This window comes from Anopheles ziemanni, chromosome X (assembly GCF_943734765.1).
Source record: "Anopheles ziemanni chromosome X, idAnoZiCoDA_A2_x.2, whole genome shotgun sequence".
Classification (NCBI taxonomy): domain Eukaryota; kingdom Metazoa; phylum Arthropoda; class Insecta; order Diptera; family Culicidae; genus Anopheles; species Anopheles ziemanni.
In genome coordinates this window covers 17,440,855-17,446,286 of record NC_080707.1, presented here as the reverse complement: position 1 = coordinate 17,446,286, position 5,432 = coordinate 17,440,855, and the positions used below count along the sequence as shown (strand labels likewise).

The window sequence follows — 5,432 nt, the reverse complement described above, 5'->3', positions numbered from 1 at the left end:
GGTATTGGAAGAGCTCTCGGCTGCTCTGGCGGCACTCAAAAGTCAGCTGAACGAGAAACTTGAACTGTACGGAGCCAGACTGGACGCAGCCACAGCATCGATCGACATTACACTGAAAGATGCTCTCTACCAACAAGCGAAAGCCACAAAGACTGCGCCAAGAACTGCTGCAAATCTACAAAGAATTTTCTTCGAGTTGTTTCGACTTCGTATTTCTTGGTGGCCTTATTCGTTTCGTTGGTAATCCAAATGATTATTCGTATCTTCAACAAAATATCTTTCGCTGAAGTAATCGTTTATTTTGTTTGTGAATGTATTATTAATAATAATTTAATTAAACTAGAGCGCTATTCTACCACCTACCAGGAGCTCGATCCCTTCCTGTTTTATTATCTAACCTCGGAGACATTCAGACATTCCTCGCGCGAGCGAAGGGTTGACCTGTTCTAGCAATTTCCCCTACCACAAAGATTGAGCACCGAACGTAGTTAAAAAGTTTTTATCACTTAAAGAGGTCCCAGTGCTGTTGCCATCCGAGGCCCGTCTGCATATCCACAACTTTCTCTCTTCTTTACGTACAAACACACCCACTGTTTCTAGAATGGCATATCATGTTGGGCCGTGACAAGGACAGCCAAACGGTTCCTCGACAGCTAGAAGATTTTTCCCAAGCTCTGTGTGCGCCGGAACGGGTTCCAGCTGCCGGAGGTGAAGCTGCTGAGGCGGGTCTTCGAGCCGAGCTTGGGGCGGGACGATTTGGCCAGCGACTTGGTGGTGGTGCCGGTCGGTGACGGCGCCCCGGACGAGATGCCGGACGAGCTGCCGGACAGCGTCGAGATGGAGCCCTTGCTGCAGTGACTTAGGACCATTGGCTTCAGGTAGTTTCGATCCATCGGCGTGATCACCTTGAGCTTGAGACTTTTGCCACAGGTGCGGATGAGCTTCAGCACCTGCTGCAGCGTGTACCATTTGACGTCGACCTCGCACAGCTCCACAACGAAGTCGCCCTCCTTGATGCCACCGAGCTGTTGGGTGAAGGCAAGGGAATGATAGTTGTATGTTAGTTTATTTTAAACACTTATGAACATAGCCTTTGATTGAATATAACCTATTAAAACACATCATTAAAGATGGGTCAATTTTATAATGAGAAGAAAGTATGGATCAAGAATCGATTGAGAATGGTTAATGACATCTCCAATTTAGGGAAAAGAGAATGAACTCTTTACATGTTCAGGATTAGTTAGGCTGCACAGGATTTGTTTACTTCTTTTCAAGCACGAAAGGATGACGTTAGTTAAAACATTTGGATCTGTTGTTCATCGAGGGTTTTTAAAAAATCCAATTAGTCTGTTTCTAAAAGTGACGGAATGCAAATGGCATATCTGTTCTAACTAGTATAATTGGCTGCTAAATAAACGAGATCACAATCTACTACTTTTTTTCTACTTGGTTGGCAAAAAGAATAGCACGTCTATCTTGTGAAGCGAAGCAACAAGAGTTTTCTCTGTTTCTTAGAAGCGTTTTATTTTTTGTAACCTCTATATATGTTCTTCCAATCGAGGAATAGTTTGCTTGTTTCAATAATATTTATAGGAACTATCGGGATGTTGTCATCAACACCCCAAGTAAGTAATCTCTTTTCGTGAGAAAATATAGTAGTTGTCAATAGTACGCTATGTTTTTCGCTGGTTTTCTACCGTAAATATAGTTAACTAGCTGATTAACCCGATTTCATCCGGGTAGAAAGAAATTCCAAACGAAAGAGTGTTTTCATTCAGTATCTTGAGTTTTGCAATCTTAAATTTAGCGTTTTGGGGTTGGTGCAATTTTTTAGTATTACCTTTAGTCCTCGAAACCATGTTATTATACATTGTCCATTCGCTATCTTATTGTGCTTCCACCTTGGTTCAACCATTTAAAATTCATCAATTGATGCAAGTATTTGAGAAATACCCCAGTAAAACCGTCACCCCACGATATGTACGTTTTTTTAAATTCGTCGCATCCATAGTAATGTGGCATCTTATTGTTTTACTTAAATTCTATCGTCCAGATGATAGAAAGTTATAGGCAGGAAGGAGGCATAAGAATGTTGGACATTTCACACTTCAAAAATTGTCTTTCTTATGATTATGTTTATGTATAAATTGATTAGATCGATGTTGTGTGATTGAGAATATTTGTTACGTAGGAGAAGATAGAAGAAGTCTGGGATTTAGTCGATTTAGTAACCCCAAATACAACAAAAATGATATCCATTTTGCATTTTACCCTTTGTTGAGCTAGGGGTAGGATGAAAGCCCCTCTTATCTCTTCTTCTACATGGATGACATTTTATCACATGATGGCTACATATTTAATATAATTTTTATATTTAAGTAGTATGTGTATCAAATTTTATAAAACCCCATGCCATAACTATTGAATTATTATTATTTTTCATCATTTCGAGATGTAACGAATTGGGATTGCGTTAAAATAATTAAAAGATCTCAAACTGTTCTTATTGTAAGACAAGACCTGCGTATTGAAGTCCTCCATAAAATCAACATGTCTTATACAATTTCCCTCGTATTTTTGTTTGATTTCTAGCCTTTTCTTACATTTTAGGCGGATTAGAGAAGTTGTCATTACTTGAAACTCGAAGGGATTTTGTTCGAAATGAAGGACTACGGTTACTGGAATATGATAATGAGACTGGATTCTCCTTGCAGAACCCAAGTCCTAACTTACATCCGCTAAGGAGTTGATGTCGACGGTGGAAACCATGACGGAACCAACCTCGGATGTTGAAGCCGAAACTACCGACGTCACTATCCCCGCCGGACGCACTGTTCGCACCATCCGCGCCCTGTGGCAGCTGGTCGGCGGCGTCGTCCTGCAGCTTGAGCGTTCGGAACTCGCGCTCCGACACGTTGCAGACGTCCATCAGGCAGACCTCGCACGTCCGGCTGTCGTTGTAGTAGTTTGTCTTGTTGGCGCACTCACCGCAGCAGCGCTGCTGGAAGCCACTGCTGTGGGTGCTGTTGCTGCTGTTGCTGCTGCTACCGTTGCTGCTCCCGCCGCTGCTGCCGTACGGCGGCGACTGATGCTGGCGCTGATCGAGCGTGCCACTTCTGCAGCCGGACGCAGCGCAGGGCCGTCCAGTGGCGCCGGGCGGAGAAGATGGCGATGGGGCCGAGCCGGCGGAACGGGTCCTCGATCTTGTGCGCGGTAAAGTCGGGCCCGGTCAGCGTGATGGTGAACTTGGACGTGGCGTTCAGCGTGACGTCGAGCAGGTCGAGGTCGGACTCGTCGAGCCCGGCGTCGGCCGGACCCAGCGCACACGAGCGCTCCAGCTCCAGCTCCTCCAGCTCCTCGCTCGTGCGCGTAGTTCAGCACCTTGGTGAGCGCTATCTTGTTCTTCAGCTCCCGGCACATGCGCTGCAGCCGCTGCGCCTCCTCGTGGCTGGCGAGCGACTCGCGCAGATGGGCTCGCCGCACCGTACTCGGCTCCAGGTCGGACTCGAGCGATGCCTCGTCGAAGATGAACGTGTCCTTTGGCAGCGCGTATCGCTGCCGGGCACTTCGGGCTGGCATGCTCGTGTTGCTGCCGCCGCTGCTGCTGCTGCTGATCTCGCTGCTGATGCCGTGGCTGTCGATGTTACTCACGGACGCTCCGGTTTTCGTTTTCGCCGTGTGGTAGTGCGCAAGGGCTGCAACGGGGGAAGGAGAAGCACCATACATGAGTACCAGCAGAAGGGCAGCTATTTGAATTTGTTTATCTCATTTCTTGTTCAGTTTAATTCTCTTTTCTGCGATTAAAAATATAGTTTTACATTTCAACGTGTTGATTGCTTATTTATTTTCCCTTATCTTATCATTTTATGTTATTTTTCGTAAGTTGTTCCACTGGTACAGAGATAGTTTTTTTTATACAGCAGCGTTAATTGATAAAACACCGTATGATTTAAAAAATCTATGAATCCAAAGTGCCGAATAAGTAAGGCGTTATTCATTTTCTTGATGTAAATTTCTTTGCCTATGATTTGAACACATTTGGGAACAATTTATTTTTACTTCTCCGTTTAGTCGTTCTATTTTTCGTTTTTCAACACATTTTATATGAAATGTTGACAATGCAAAGACATTTCTTTACGATATAGAAACATGAGTAAACTCTATTTATTTCTATCTGAATGAAATGGTAATACGATTTTCAGAAGGAAAATGATTAATGTTTAATTCAATTCTTACTTCAAGTATTTCAAAGATTGTTCAACGCCAAAAGAAGACGATTAGTTTAATCTAACAAATTCACTGCGAACCACATAAAGGGTTGAAATTGACGGGAAAATTGTTCGCCAAGATAACATAAATTGTTAAGAATAATTAAAGATACCGACAATGTAGAAGCATATTTCTTGACTACAAAACCTATCAAAAGGTAAGCAGAGGAAAAAATAGAACCTAAATAAACTATTTGACTAAATCCTAATAAAACTCTTTTAATGATCCTAAGAAGCTATTTACATTCCATTTGAAACACGATGAATTAAAACCACGAATGTTGTGTAACGGTCTACCTTGCTTGTTACCTTCCTATCAAGATTGAAATACATCATAATACAAGGCTACATTCACTCGTCTCGTATTTCCTGTTACCTTTATAGTACTCCGACTTAAGCGGAACCAACCCGGCCCAGCACTCGGGTAGGTACGTGTGCGCATCGTTGCTGTGTATGATGCGGTGGATCTCCCGGTACTCGAGAAATAGCTACGTTGCCTCGCCGGACTGATCTCGAAGACTCTGCGACGGGTTGGAAGAGATGGATGATTACTAGGACTTGGTTGGTCGGGTGCATTGCTTACCTGTGCGTCGTTTGGTACAAAAAATATTTAGTATTCTCGTACAAAAAAAGGCAAGTTGGAAAACAACGGCTGGGATGGTAAAGATGTCAGAAATGTACCGGAAGACGGCTACCACCCGCAGGAAGTTGTCCAGCGCCGCGTTTGCAATGTCTTCCATAATTCCATAAGGGTTAGGATTTATTTAATGTTTTCAAGATATCCCGTAGAACATAATTTATGCTGGTTGAAAATATGGTAACTTGTCTGTGGATAGATAGAAGAAAATTAAAGTTTGCTTTGAGTAAACTAAACTCGTTCAGCTGTGGTATGATCTTGAATATTATATCCATTTAACATGCAAAGGTTTTGAGTGAGTTCGAAATATATCGCAAAACTTTGTAGCATAACTAAAAAATAACCCGACGAACATTCGGGTAAAATCCCAAATAAAGCCCCCCCCAGCCGAAATCGCTGTTGTGGCTACACCATTTGTGAGCGGATGCACCTTAAAGGTATGCAATTGGTGAAACAAATGCCGTTGTGTGAACCGTTTGAATTGAATTCTCATTAAATTAAAGATGATGATTATACTGGAAAGG

The 5,432-nt window shown here is 43.0% G+C and overlaps 1 pseudogene; it reads right to left on the bottom strand.

Moving 5' to 3' along the window:
• Positions 1-653: 653 nt before the first annotated feature.
• LOC131291209 (rhophilin-2-like) lies at positions 654-5,011 on the bottom strand (annotated as a pseudogene).
• Positions 5,012-5,432: the final 421 nt, after the last annotated feature.